Raw genomic sequence first — 16,030 nt, forward strand, 5'->3', positions numbered from 1 at the left:
ATAAGGATAAGAACGAGGAATGATCTTAACTGCTTCCAGCTGACGGGGGCGCTGTTTTGGGAAAATGGCAGTCAGATCTCCCTCAGCGGCCTATCTCAGGGTTCCCTGTAGAAGGGGCCATCCTCTGGTGCTCTGGTTGCATGACTATTTGGAGTTTAATGGCCTGAAAGTGAGAAGAGATAAACTGGCTTATTAGAAAACATGTATCAAAATGAAATAAGGATGGTGGGTAAGGACAGCTCAAAGATCCTGAGACCTTTTACTAATTTGCACCAAAAGCCTGAGTGGTTAAAAAAAAAACACACATACACACACAAAAAACCTTTTACTCTTTTGCTGGCATGTTGGGCTTCTGGGTTCCCTTCCCCTGAGCCCAATCTTAAGCAACCAGTTTAAGGTTTGGGAAAGTAACTTTTTCCAGTTTGGAGGATGTATCCAAAGGGAGTATCCCGTAGTACCGAGATACAATACCTATCTGTGAAGAGAGGACAGAGGAGGAAAGAGGAAAGAAAATGACTTTTTTTCCCAGGGGGTTCAGGATGCATTCGAAAGGGGTACAGCTTGAAGATGAATGGCTACTCCTCTATTCATAGAAAGAGGGGAGTGAGGCATCCCACATTCCCATCTCTTCCTAGCGAATACCCAGTATACATGAGAAGTGAGGCATGCCTCTTTCTTTCTTCCATCCTTATATCCCTGAGTCTCAGGGACCACATCAGGGTGCCATCCATGGGTATCAAAGCGGCTTTCACTAATGTTAACCGGGGGGCCTAGGGGCTGGGAATATATACTCTTATTCATGTACGCCCTATCTCCCCTGCTGTCAGTAGCCATTGAGTTCCTTAGACTTCATTTATGCCATGGATATCATCAGCATGACCTTTTTTCATGAATTGGGAAGCTTGGCTTAATTGGCAAGAATCAGTCATGCTTACCTGTGCTGTGCCTTTTAACTTCTGTTATTGCCTGCAGCTGGATCCTTCAGATCCAGCTTTCTTTCCTGGGGCTTTGACCCAAAGCTTGGAATTGAGTTTGGGACAAAAATGTGTCTGCGGGGGAGGGGGTTGCATAGACTCCTTATTATAAGCCAAATGCTAAGGTGGAATTGAGTCATCCTCTAACAAGGGAGAGAAAAGGATGTCTGTGACATGCCCAGATAAGTGATGGCTATATTTATTCTTGCTAAGATTTGGGTGCATGGGGTTTCGCTGTGGTTAACTCCCTTGGTCTTATTTTCCCAAATGGCAGGATGTGTAGGATAGTTTCTCAGAACTTGAATAGTGATCCAGATTTTTACATTACCCATCCCCTTTTGTTCCTTATGAGCTACAGCCAGAGATTGCTGATTGGTTCACAGGAATAAACAGGGTTAGTCTAAAATGTAGGCAAAACTTAAAACAGCTAATCTAAAAGTCTAGAATTTAATAAAAAATATTTAAGTTTTGAAATATAATTTCTTTCTCCCCAGTCCTCATTTTTGCTAAAAACAAATCATGATAGGACTGAGTTGTTTGCAAAATAGACTTTAGTCTTATATTTGACCTGATTATTTGCATAAAGTGCAGCAAAGATAATTATTTTTACATAGGCCTTTTAGACTGGCTTTGATGAAACTCTGTTCCACAAGGAATCTCAGATAAGACTTTCTAAAGCTGAGCCCCGCCAGGGGCTAGTACCCTCAAATACCTGAAAGTTGGGTAAATGCCTCTCCTCTTGAGGTCCCAAGAGCATGGGGTCCTGGATCTGTTAGAAAGTGACATTCTTTATTCACCACAAATTAGCAACCCGGTGTGGGGACTGTATAGACAACCTATCAGGCCAGTTTTCCCAAGAGGCTTTTATCAGTTCTGCAAGTCAAGCTTGACTCCTTAAAGGGAAGCATACCTTTCCAGTCAAAGCCTTGGTAAAACAACCAGTTTCTCCAGTTGCATCCTATTGCAAAGAAAATGGATTTTTTTTTTTAGCCACTCTGTGGTACGTTGTTACCCTATCAAACTAATGCAATGCAGCCCTATCAAACTAATGCAATGATGTACTCAAACTTGAATTTCATTTTTCTTTATTTTTTCCGTAGGTTATTGGGGTACAGATCATATTTGATTACATGAGTAAGTTCTTTATTGGTCATATTTGGTTACATAAGTAAGTTCTTCAGTGGTAATTTGTGAGATTTTGGTGCACCCATCACCCAAGCAGTATACATTGCATCCTATTTGTAGTCTTTTATTCCTCACCTCCCTCCTACCCTTCCCCCCAAGTTCCCAAAGTCCATTATATCATGCTTTTTTTTTTTTTTTTTTTTTTTTTTTTTTTTTTTTTTTGAGATGGAGTCCTGCTCTGTTACTCAGGCTGGAGTGCAATGGCGTGATATTGGCTCACTGCAACCTCCACTTCCTGGGTTCAAGCAATTATCCTGCCTCAGCCTCCCGTAGCTGTAGCTGAGATTACAGGCAACCACCACCATGCCTGGGTAATTTTTATATTTTTAGTAGAGACAGGGTTTCACCATGTTGGCCAGGCTGGTCTCGAACTCCTGACCTTGTGATATGCCTGCCTTGGCCTCCCAGAGTGTCGGGATTACAGGCGTGAGCAACCGTTCCCAGCCTATTGTATCATTCTTATGCTTTTGTGTCCTCATAGGTTAGCTACCACAAATCAGTGAGAATGCAAAATGTTTGCTTTTCCATTCCTGAGTTACTTCACTTAGAATATTAGTCTCCAGTTGCATCCAGGTCACTGTGAATGCCGTTAATTCACTCCTTTTTATGGCTGAGTAGTATTCCATCATATATACATATACACACATATATATGCCACAGTTTCTTTATTCACTCATTGATTGATGGGCATTTGGATTGGTTCCACAATTTTGCAATTGTGAATTGTACCACTATAAACATGCATGTGCAAGTATCTTTTTTGTATAAAGACTTTTATTCCACTGGGTAGATGCCCAGTAGTGGGATTGCTGGATCAAATGGTAGTTCTATTTTTAGTTCTTTAAGGAATCTCCACACTGTTTTCCATAGTGGCTGTAGTAGTTTACGTTCCCACCAGCAGTGTAAAAGTGTTCCCTGATCACCGCATCCACACCAACATCTACTGTTTTTTGATTTTTTGATTATGGTCATTCTTGCAGAAGTAAAGTGGTATTGCATTGTGATTTTGCTTTGCATTCCCCTGATCATTAGTGACGTTGAGCTTTTTTTCATGTTTGTTGGCCATTTGTATATCTTCTTTTGAGAACTGTTTATTCATGTCCTTAGCCTACTTTTTGATAGGATTTTTTTTTCTTGCTAATTCATTTGAGTTTGTAATAGAGTCTGGATATTAGTCCTTTGTCAGATGTGTAGATTGTGACAGCAGGAGAATCATTTGAACCTGGGAGGCAGAGGTTGCAGTGAGCTGAGATCACACCATTGCACTCCAGCCTGGGCAGCAGAGCAAGGCTCTGTCTCAANCGTGCCCGGCCAAGAAAAAAAAACTTACTTCAGTTTTCTATTAGTTCAGTCCATTCTTGTTTTGCTTGATATTTGTGAACAATTCAGCTCTTCATGAGTCCTTACGTTTTTCTTTTATTCCAATGTCACAATCTCAAAAGTTATCAGAAACCTGCATTTTAGAGCACCTGTCAAAGTTCTATAGCTGATAATAAACCATCCTTTGAAGAGGATCAAGACAAGACAAAAAACTTAACATAACAACCTTAATTGTGATTGCTAGCCTATAGTCAGACATTAGAATTTTAGAAATCCCATACATTTTGGAACATATATTAATATTATTCCCTAAAATATAACCTGAGGAAGATTAAACATCATTTTGGCAATCCCATGTACCTAAACATATCAGGTAATCCTGTTTACCTCTCTTCTGTATGCCCCAGGGGCCGTCTGTAGCATCCAAAAACTAGCCATCAAGAAGGACAATTTTGAAACTGAAGTTTGATTTGGAGAAGACTGTTAAACATATTAGAGACTTAAAGCACTTGATGTTATGAAAGAGAATACCAGATTACCTTATTTGTTTTGCCAAAATGATGACTTGGAAATTTTTTAAAAAGCAAAAATCTTTTATAACCCTTTACAAATTTTGCTGAGGAGCAGATTAGTGCCTTAAGAGTGCCTTGTTATGCTTTTATTTTAATCCTCAATTTGCAGAAAAACCATATAACACCCCTCTCCCTTTTTTTTGGATATGGAGTCTTGCTCTGTTGCCTAGGTTGGAGTGCAACAGCACGATCTCAGCTCACTGCAACTTCCGCCTCCCGGGTTCAAGCAATTCTCCTGCTTCAGCCTCCTGAGTAGCTTGGATTACAGGCATGTACCACCACACCTGGCTCATATTTTATTTTTAGTAGAGATGGGATTTTGCCATGTTGACCAGGCTGATCTAGAACTCCTGTCCTCAGGTGATCTGCTTGCCTTGGCCTCCCAAAGTACTGGGATTACAGACATGAGCCACCATGCCCAGTCCATGTAATACCCTTTCAAATTTAGTCAGTCTGTTCACACACAGAATTTCTTTTGCAAGATTAATTCTTACAATCATTCCACAACTCGTTTAAACCTTTAGGTTTATCTTATCTGATTCAAAACAATCCTTTAACCCTAGGCAAAAATTTACATTTTGATGACTTCTGCATTTTACCAATAATCTTTAAGACTGTTTTTAATTCTCAAAGATTAAAGTTATGTGAACTAAAAGGTACCACAGCTTTTGTCTTCCCTTTAAAACATATTTGATCCAAGTGCTTATCCTTCCTTAAGTCAATTAATTAGATCTCTTTTTATAGACATCACACACACAACACATGTATAACTAGACAGACAGGTAGAAGAAGATCCAGTCTGGGGGACAGAGTGAGACCCTGTCTCTAAAAAAACAGGGAAGTCAGGCTGGGTACAGTGGCTCACGCCTGTAATCCCAGAACTTGGAGAGGCTTAGGAGGGTGGATCATGAAGTCAGGAGTTCGAGACCAGCCTGACCAATATGGTGAAACCTCATCTCTACTAAAAACACAAAAATTAGCCAGGTGTGGTGGCGTGCACCTGTAATCCCAGCTACTCAGGAGACTGAGGCAGGAGAATTGCTTGAACCCAGGAGGTGTAGGTTGCAGTGAGCCGAGATCACGCCACTGCACTCCAGCCTGGGTGACAGAGCAAGACTCTGTCTCAAAAAAAAAAAAAAAAAAGTTACTAGGCTGGGCATGGTGGCTCATGCCTGTAATCCCAGCACTTTGGGAGGCTGAGGTGGGCAGACCACTTGAGGTTAGGAGTTCAAGACCAGCCTCACCAATATGGTAAAACCCCATCTCTACTAAAAATACAAAAAAATTAGTTGGGTGTGGTGGCGCACACCTGTAGTCCCAGCTCCTTGGGAGGCTGAGGCAGGAGAATCGCTTGAACCCAGTGGGTGGAGGCTGCAGTGAAGTGAGATCGTGCTACTGCACTCCAGCCTGGGCAAGACAGAGTGAGACTCCATCTCAAAAACAAAAAAAAAAAGTAACTAGATAGATAGATATAGATAGAAGTATAGATATAGATATTTTGTTTTTCAGACAGCGTCTTAATTTGTTGCCCAGGCTGGAGTGCAGTGGTGCGATCTTAGCTCATGCAGCCTGGTCCTCCCAGACTCAGGTGATCCTCCCACCTCAGTCCCTGCAAGCAGCTGAGACTACAGGTGGGCACCACCACATCTGCCTAAGTTTTAAATTTTTTGTAGAGACGGGGACTCACTATGTTGCCCAGGCTGGTCGCAAACTCCTGGCCTCAAGCAATCTTTCTGCCTTGGCCTCCCAAAGTCCTGGGATTATAGACATGAGCCACCACCAGACTCATATATATATATGTGTGTGTGTATATATATATATGAAAAAAAAAAAGCAGACTGTAGCCTGCAGCAGCTTAGGAGAAATGGGTCAGAAATCTAAGAGAATATCATAGCTTGTGACTGCAAAATACTTGTCCACATTCCGGGAAGATTCATGGTTTGTGCTCTTAAGTAAATACTTACATTTATGACCTGGGAGGAAAGTGCCTATTAACCAAGCTTTGCTAACACGTTAATAAAGAGATGACAGCCATCTTCCTATTGAAAACAAAAAAAAGAATGTTAGAATCTGGACCCCATTTGGTCAGTTCTTATTTAATTTTAATAATCTTATTAACATCCACAGATTTTAATGAAAGTTTATTTTGCCAAGGATAAGAATGTGCCCATGACACAGCTTCAGAAGGACCTGATGACATGTGCCCAGGGTGATCTGGGTGCAGGTTGATTTTATACAGTTTAGGGAGATCTAATACAGCAGTCAATACATGCAATATTTACAGTGGTTCAATCTGGAAGGGTGGGGAAACTCGATGGTGGGGTGAAGCAGGCTTCCTGGTAGTAGGTTGATTTAAACATTTTCTGATTGGCAATTCACTGAAAGAGTTACTATCCATAGAAAGGAATGTATGTCTGGATTATAATAAGGGGTTTTATAGACCAAGGTTTTATCATGCAGATGAAGCTTTCAAGTAGCAGGCTTCAGAGAGAACAGACTGTAAATGTTTCTTACCAGACTTAAGGTCTACATTGATGCTAATGCTTGTTGGCTTTTCCTGAATTCCAAAAGTGAGAGAAGTATAATAAGCCATGTCTGACCCCCACTTCCTAGCATGGTGTGACCTAGTATTTCAGGTTAACTCTGGAATGCCCTTGGCCAACAGTAGGGGTCCATTCAGATGGCTGGGGCTAAATAATTTTATTTTTGGCTTACATGTAGATGCTTAAAAAAAAAAAAAAGGAATTTTATAGCCAAAGGGTGGGGTCAGTGGGTAGAAAATTACTAAAAGGAAACATCAAGAGTGGCATGGAATTCTGGCTAAATGGACCTAACAGGATTCTTGCTGAAGACAGGCCAGGATAATTAGACATCACCTGGGGGGTGGTGAAGGATGAGGAAGCTGATCAGATGTAAAGAATGATGATACCTGAAGGATGGGGGATTCTGGCTAAACCAACTTATCAAGATTCTTGCTGAAACTGGACAATACAGAGAAGAACATGGAACTCCAAAACTCAAGGACTACTTGAGAAATTCAGGGGAGTCTGAGCAGAGTTTGGTTAAGGAGATAATCTTTTTCACCATCTAAGACCTGGGATACACACCTAGATGAAAAGATGAACAGTCATCTTTAGATCATGTTCATAGAGAGCTCAGCATCTGATGTAAGTGATTTCTCTACTCTGCCCAAGGAGATCTAGAAGAGAATGGGAGGATGAGGATTCAGAGATGCTGGTACTCACCTGGCTCTGCTGGTACTGCCCCGCCTTCATGTTTCACATTTTGGGCTCTTTCTAAGCTTTTTGTGTGAAGACTTTTACAAATCCAAGGACAAATGGATAAAAGTAGAATATTATGTATAGCTCAGTAATACACTGTTTATTTTCATGGTCTATTTTATTTTTGTTAGTTTGTTTGTTTAGAAACATGGTCTTGCTCTGTCACCCCGGCTGGCGTGCAGTGGTGCGATCTCAGCTCACTGCAGCCTCAACCTCCTGGGCTCAAGCAGTCCTTGTGCCCCAGCCCCTCAAGTAGCTGGGACTACAGGTATGTGCCACCATACCTGGCTAGTTTGTTTTGTAGAGACAAGGTTTCACCATGTTTCCCACTGGTCTCAGACTTCTGGGCTCAAGCAATCCACCTGCCTCTGCCTCCCAGAGTGCTGGGATTACTTACAGGCGTGAGCTACTGAGCCCAGCTTTATATTTTTAGAGACAGGATCTCACTCTGTCATCCAGGCTGGAGTGCAGTGGCACAATTACAGCTCACTGAAGACTTGACTTCCCCTGTCTCAAGTGATTCTCCCACCTCAGCCTCCTGAATAGCTAGGACTGAGAGTATAGGCCATCACAGCTGGCTAATTTTTTTTACTTTTATTTTTTGTAGAGACAATGTCTTGCTTTGTTGCCCAGGCTGGTCTCAAACTCCTATGCTCAAGCATTTCTCCCATCTTGACCTCCCAAAGTGCTGAGATTATAAGTGTCAGCCACCATGCCAGGCCTTTATTTTACATATATATATATATATGGTGAAACAATAAAGAATATATATTTGGTCCTTGTGCCTAGTTCCTCACACAGAGCTTCTGAAACATTTAGAATTTAGAATTTCCTGAGTGATAAGAACATTGTTTGTTATTCATAACAAGCTCCTTTCAACAATAGAACACATGCTAATGAGATGAGGTTGAGAGTATGACCCATGAGGAGGTGTGCTACATTCGAAAAGAGCCTCATGAATTTTCTAATTTGTGTAAACAATAATCTGGACAACAGACACGGGAATGGATATTAAGGGTGTGGTATAATGGTGGAAGGAATGTAGAGTTGGATCAGGCTGAGTTTATCGATTTGGGCCCACTAAGTAGGGACTCTGCATTTAATGTTGCAGCTTGGGGAGTTAAAAATGGTTCTAATAGTTTATTTGCTTTGTTTGCTGAAATATGGTTTAAAAGATGGCCCAATGTGAGTGAGCTGGAAATGCCTGCTCTCCCTTGATTTAATGTAGGCGAAGGGATCCAAAGGCTTAGAGAGATTGGGATGGTGGAGTGGATTAGTCATTTTAGACCTACTCATCCCAGCTGGGAGGGTCCAGAAGATATATCCTTGACTAATGCCTTGCAAAATAGATTTGTGAGGGCAGCACCTGAATCTTTGAAGAGCCCTGTAATTGCTCTTCTCTGCATGTCAGATCTAACAGTGGGAACCGCAGTCACTCAACTACAAAATGTAAATGCAATGGGAATAATTGGATCCCGAGGTGGCAGTGTCCAAGTGGCAGCACTCAACTGTCAAAGGCAAGGTATGCATAGCTACCGTAATGGACAGCAGAGGCAAAGCAGCAATCAGAATAGTCTGACTCACATAGAGCTGTGGTATTGGCTAATTAATCATAGTGTTCTTAGAAAATGAATTGATAGGAAGCCTACTGCATTCTTACTTAATTTATATAAGCAGAAAACTTCTAGGCCAAATGGAAAAAAAGACTAATTTGAATTATGAAAACAGAGAATCATGGCCCCTCAATCAATTTCCAGATTTGAGTCACTTTACAGACCCAGAACCCCTTGAATGAAGGGGAGGCCATGTCCCCTTAAGGAAGGACCCCACTACATTACAAACAATTTATGCAGTGAATCTTTCTCCCACCATTTCCCCAGGAGACCTTTTAGTAGGGTAACTGTGTAGCCTTTTAGTAGGGTAACTGTGCATTTGGGAAAGGGAAATGATCAGACATTTAGGGGACTACTGGACACTGGCTCTTAGCTGACGTTGATTCCAGGGGACCCAAAACATCATTGTGGTCCTCCAGTTAAAGTAGGGGCTTATGGAGGTCAAGTAATTAATGGAGTTTTAGCTCAGGTTCGAGTTACAGTGGGTCCAGTGGGTCCCCGAACTCATCCTGTGGTCATTTCCCCAGTGCCAGAATGCATAATTGGCATAGACATACTTAGCGGCTGGCAGAACCCCCACATTGGCTGGTAGAATGAGGGCTATTATGGTGGGAAAGACCAAATGGAAGCCATTAGAGCTGCCTCTTCCTAGAAGAATAGTAAATCAAAAACAATATTGCATCCCTGGAGGGATCATGGAGATTAGTGCTACCATCAAGGACTCGAAAGACGCAGGGGTGGTGATTCCCACCACATCCTTGTTCAGCTGTCTCCCATTTGGCCTGTGCAGAAGACAGATGGATCCTGCAGAATGACAGTGGATTATCGTAAGCTTAACCAAGTGGTGACTCCAAGTGCAGCTGCTGCACCAGATGTGTTTTCATTGCTTGAGCAAATTAACACACCTCCTGGTACCTGGTATGCAGCCATTGATTTGGCAAATGCATTTTTCTCCATTCTTGTCCATGGGCTCCTCCTACCTTTAAGTCAACAGGCCAAGAAGGCAGTTACAGTGTTGGCTGGGGTGATTGACCTAGACTATCAAGTCTAGGTCTACTACTGAAATCAATCTACTACTCCACAATGGAGTTAAGGAAGAGTATGCATGGAATACAGGAGATCCATTAGGGCGTCTCTTAGTGTTACCATGCCCTTTGATTAAAGTCAGTGAGAAACTACAACAGCCCAATTCAGGCAGGACTACAAATGACCCAGACCCTTCGTGAATGAAGGTTTGGGTTACTCCACCAGGAAAAAAACCATGATCTGCTGAGGTGCTTGCTGAAGGCAAAAATAATACAGAATGGGTAGTAGAAGAAGGTAGTCATCAATACCAGCTATGACAACATGACCAGCTGCAGAAACGAGGACTGTAGTTGTCATGAGTATTTCCTCCTTCTTTCATTAAAAACATGTTTGTGCATGTACACACTTGTACTAAGAAAATATCTTCATTTTATTTCCTTTTTCCTTTAGCATGTGACATAAGATTTATGTACTTCTCGTCAGCATTTAGGTATTGTTAACTTTATGAAATAGTATTTGGGTTGGGGATTGTTGCATTTCTGGTTGTGCAAAGGATAGTTGTATTATGCTAGGCATAATTATGACCTTATTATTGTCCTTATTTGAAGATTTGTACGATCTCAGGAGATGTGTATGGGTTCAGGTTGACAAGGGGTGGACTTGTGGTGGTTAATACTGAGTGTCAACTTCATTGGATTGAAGGATAGAAAGTATTGATCCTGGTTGTCTCTGTGAGGGTGTTGCCAGAGGAAATTAGCATTTGAGTCAGTGGGCTGGGAAGGGCAGACCCGCCTTATTCCGGTTGGGCACAATCTAATCATCTGCCAGTGAGCTAGAATATAAGCAGGCAGAAAAATGTGAAAACAGAGATTGGTCTAGCCTCCCAGCCTACATCTTTCTCCCGTGCTGGACGCTTCCTGCTCTCAAACATTAGACTCCAAGTTCTTCAGTTTTGGAACTCGGACTGGCTCTCCTTGCTCTTCAGCCTGTAGACAGCCTATTGTGGGACCTCGTGACCATGTGAGTTAATACTTAATAAACTCCCATATATATATGGAAGTTATCATATAGGTAGAACTGGAAGTTTTCATATCCACCTGGACACATTGGGCTCTCTATATTTATTCCATTAATTCTATCCCTCTAGAGAATGCTGACTAATACAAGCGTGGTGGCTCACACTTGTAATTCCAGCACTTTGAGAGGCTAAGTGGGGACAATCACTTAAGACAGGAGTTTGAGACCAGCCTGGGAAACATGGCAAAACCCTGTCTCTTCAAAAAATACAAAAATTAGCTGGGTGTGGTGATGCACACCTGTAGTCCCAGCTACTCAGGAGGCTGAGGTGGGAGAATCACTCAAAACTGGGAGGTTGAGGCTATACTGAGCCATGATCACACCACTGTACTCCAGCCTGGGTGACAGAGGAAGACCCTGTCTGAAAAACAAACAAACAAACAAAAACTAAAAAAACCCTTAACTGATGGGGTTTGGAGAGCTCCCAAGTTGGTGACCACATTAAGTTCTTGGGACAGTGGTGCCAGGAGAGGGCATGGAGACTTTGCACCCCTCCCCTGATGCCCTGCTCAATGCATCTCTTCCATTTGGCTATTCCTGAAGATAATCCTTTATAATAAACTGGTAATGGTAAACGAAGCACTTTCCTGAGTTTTGTGAGCTGTTCTTGCAAATTATTAAACCCAACGAGGTGCTTGTGGTAAAGGGGAGGAAAGACTTTTCCTCTACCTTCTTAGGTTTTGTGGTTGTATCTAAGGATTAAACTGAGAAAAGGCAGGTTAACAGGAGATAAGGATACACATTTTATTTGACATTAACACTTTTACATGACAGGGGAACCTTCATAGAAGAGAAATGAAGACCCAAAGAAGCCGACAGGCCTGTGTGCTTACATACCATGTTAACAAAGAATGATAAATTGTACAGCTGTGACAAGACAAGGCAAAGGGTCTTGGGCTATGCACAGTGAACTGTGGGAAAATAACTAGGAAATATATGGTGAAAATTAATGGAAGATAAGACTTATTTTAGTGTTTGTACAGATTCATCTCAGTGTCCATGCCTCACTTCTGTTGACAAGAATGTTCTCAAAAAGTAAAGGAAACCAAGATTTGTGCAGGGGTTTCCTCTGCCCATTCCTCCCACCTCACCCTTCAAACCTAAACTCGAGCCTGTTGCTCACCGACCTAACATTGCTCTCACCATCGCTCTCAGCAATGCTGATGTGCAAAAGCAGGTAAAGCATATGATGGCTTTCGTTGAACAAGAAGCCAATGAGAAAGCAGAAGGAATAGATGCAAAGGTAGAAGAAGAGTTCAACATAGACAAAGATTGGCTCGTGCAAGCCCAAAGACTAAAGATTATGGAATATTATGAGAAGAAAGAGAAACAGATAGAGCAGCAGAAGAAAATTCAGATGTCCAATTTGATGAATCAAGCAAGACTCAAAGTCCTCAGAGCGAGATGACCTTATCACAGGTTTGTACCAGTTGCTGGAGCCCCGAATGATTCATTGTTGCAGGAAACAAGATTTCCCTCTGGTAAAGGCTGCGATGCAAAAGGTAATCCCTATGTACAAAATTGCCAGCAAAAAAGATATTGATGTCCAAATTGACCAGGAGTCCTACCTGCCGGAGGACGTAGCTGGCGGAGTTGAGATATATAATGGGGATCGTAAAATAAAGGTTTCCAATACCCTGGAAACTGGCTGGATCTCATAATCCAGTAGATGATGCCAGGAGTTGGGGGGTGCTTGTTTAGGGCAAATGCCAACAGGAAGTTTTTGGACTAAGCCTTCGGGAGGTGGAGCTCATCCTCAGCTCTCCTGCTGTGATGTGGAAGCTTCTGATATTTGAAGAAATACAAATGTCTCTGTAACTTCCTCTTTACTGCCCCAGTATTGCTCTGTATTTATCAGTGATGCCCCTTTGTCACCAATGCCTTGCCTAATTGTTCACAATGGTGGAAAGCTTTGTGTAATATGATCAGGACTCACCTCCAGTTCATCCGAAAGGAAAAAAAAAAAAAATTCTCCTCTTCCTGGTATAAAGAGGTTGCATTTCTCATGGGAAATTTATGTCCTGGTGTTTTTTTTTTTTTCTTTTTTCTTTTTTTACAGAATTTTGCTCTGTCACCCAGGCTGGAGCACAGTGGTGTGATCTCAGCTCACTGCAACCTCCATTACTCAGGTTCAAGTGATTCTTGTGCCTCAGCCTCCTGAGCAGCTGGGATTACAGGCACGCACTACCACACATGGCTAATTTTGTATTTTAGTAGAGTTGGGTTTTGCCATGTTGGCCAGGCTAGTCTCAAACTGCTGGCCTCAAATCATCCACCTGCCTCAGCCTTCCAAAGTGCTAGCATTATAGGCATGAGCCACTGTGCCTGGTCTATGTCCTGTTTTAAGGTAGAAAGGTGTAGATCAGAGAGCTCTGAGAGCCCTTCCTACCTCTGGTATCTCTCAAGCACCTTCAGGTCAAAATAACCAATATGCCAAAGTGGCATATTTTGGGTGACATGTTCTGGTTCACTTCATGGGGAGCCCCTGATTTATAGCTGGTTGGTCAGAAATACAGGTAGAAACCTGGGAGTTGCAACTGGCATCTGAAGTTAGGGCAGTCTTGTGGGACTGAGCCCTTAACCTGTGGGGTCTGTGCTACTGCCAAGTAGTGAATGGCAGAATGGAATTGAATTGTAGTACTCCCCGTTGGTATCTAGAGAATCAGAGAATTGGCTTTGGGTGAAAGAAAAAAAAATCGCACACTTGGTGTCCGAAGTGAGTAAAAACAGCTCAGACATATCTGTATATCTACATTTATATAGATATATTGATATATTAGTCTTTTTAAGGTATCTGTCCCTGTAATTGGGAGTTGATGAAAAGCATAGAAGAAGAACATAGACTTTGCGTTTCGCTAAGCCCAGGTTCGAATTCTGTTTCTCGCATTTCCTAGATGTGTGACCTTCAGCAGGTCACTTAAACTTTGTGAGTCTTAGATTCCTTGTCTCCATTACTAGCTTCACAGAGCTGTTGCATTACATGAAATAAGGTGGGCAGGGCAGGGTACACAGCTGGGGGGGGGGCTGACTTATTGAAGTCAGCCCTTAAGATTGAATCTTTAGCATAGAGGGAGAAGGAAAGGATGAAGGTCCGAGGAGCTGGATAGGCCCTTCTGCTTCTGGCATCCAGCTTGTGTAGCTAGGCCTGCCCATTCAGCCCATTCATTGTTCACTAGACTTTATTCTAAGTCGGACTCAGAGCTACGATGTGTGAGAAAACTGTGTGGTATTTTTACACTTTCATGGATGAGCACCTTTCCATGCTGACACACTGTGGCATGGAAACTGTAGAATTTGTTATTACCAGGTTTATCAAATCCCTGGTTGCTCACCAGGTCTCCTGTCACACTAATTAGGGTATCTAACTGGTGTTGGTTGCCTTAAATGCATATTTATCCTTGTCTACAAGCATAATTATTCTTGGCTTTTTTTTTTTCCTTCAACATGTATAGGAAAATAAAAACACAGAAAAATAATGTAGTAAAACATATCGAAGTTTGATGACATTTAAATTCCTAGAAACTTTGCAAGTGTTATTAAAATTAGTGAAGAGTTTGTCCTGTGCTGATGTGCAAGGCTATTCATAGAATAACACTTGCCCCACCTGTTCTCTACTTTCATTCCCAAAGGTACCATCTGACACTTGGGTGTGGGGGCTTTTGACAACACAAAACTGCCACTGTCACAAGGAGCCCCAGCTGCATTACAAGATAGAAAACACTCCCCTTTTCCATTATGTCAACAGTGATGCTGTATGTTTTTTGTTCTTCCAGCTGCTTGTTCCCTGAGTCAGGTATTGCTATATATTTAGCGCCCCAGTGGTTCACCTCAGAGACATTCTGCAATATGTATCCTAAAGCAAGAGACAGGCCCAAACCTACCCGACCATCTATTTGACAATAGTCATTGCTAGAATCTTTAATATGTTACTAATGATGATGTCATGCCTAGAGCAGCAGCACCCGGTAACTACTGAGCACTTAAATAAAGGTTATTATTAGGACTAACTCCAAACCTCTTGGGCAAACAAGCCTAGGGGATATTTTTGTCATGTGATACAGGTGCCCAAGGTCCAATCAACTCGGTCATCTGAACAAAGCAAGCTCAACATTGGAAATCATTTCTAGTAAAAATACTTAGTTTAAATTACCACATTTTTAACAGGATTCCTAATTAGACCCCACTTTTCTGAATATATAGAGGAAAAGGTGCTTTTCTTTTTAGTATACATATGTTCTTATATGGGCTACAGTTAGCACTTTGAATTGCCAAGGCTGATCTCAGACGCCTGATTACAGACACCTGCCACCATACCTGGCTAATTTTTGTGGTTTTAATAGAGACGGAGTTTCTCTATGTTGGCCAGGCTGGTCTCGAACTCCTGACCTCAGGTGATCCACCCGCCTTGGCCTCCCAAAGTGCTGGGATTATAGGCATGAGCCACTCGCCTGGCCACAAAAGCTCTTGAATGGATTGGTTTATTAACCGCTTAGTTTCAGTTTCAGGTACATTCTAAAACAGCATTACCCAACAGAACTTTTGGCAATGATGGAGATGTTCCATATCTTGTCTAATCATGTCTAATACAGTAGCTATTGGCCACCTGTGGCCACTGGGCTTTTCAAATGTGGCTAGTGCTGCTGAATAACTGAATTTAAGTTTACCTTTGGCCGGGCGCGGTGGCTCAAGCCTGTAATCCCAGCACTTTGGGAGGCCGAGAAGGGCGGATCACGAGGTCAGGAGATCGAGACCATCCTGGCGAACACAGTGAAACCCCTTCTCTACTAAAAAATACAAAAAACTAGCCGGGAGAGGTGGCTGGCGCTTGTAGTCCCAGCTACTCAGGAGGCTGAGGCAGGAGAATGGCATAAACCCGGGAGGCGGAGCTTGCAGTGAGCTGAGATCCAGCCACTGTACTCCAGCCTGGGCGGCAGAGCGAGACTCCGTCTCAAAAAAAAAAAAAAAAAAAACAAACCCCAAAA

General features: G+C 42.3%; 1 protein-coding gene and 1 pseudogene across 2 annotated transcripts in view; both read left to right on the forward strand.

Moving 5' to 3' along the window:
* CUNH12orf56 (chromosome unknown C12orf56 homolog) overlaps positions 1–16,030 on the forward strand; it is a 116,238-nt gene that overhangs the window by 36,100 nt on the left and 64,108 nt on the right. The window lies entirely within an intron of this gene.
* LOC108529948 (V-type proton ATPase subunit E 1 pseudogene) lies at positions 7,269–12,780 on the forward strand (annotated as a pseudogene).

Source organism: Rhinopithecus bieti, unplaced genomic scaffold (assembly GCF_001698545.2).
Source record: "Rhinopithecus bieti isolate Rb0 unplaced genomic scaffold, ASM169854v2 scaffold_1103, whole genome shotgun sequence".
Lineage (NCBI taxonomy): Eukaryota > Metazoa > Chordata > Mammalia > Primates > Cercopithecidae > Rhinopithecus > Rhinopithecus bieti.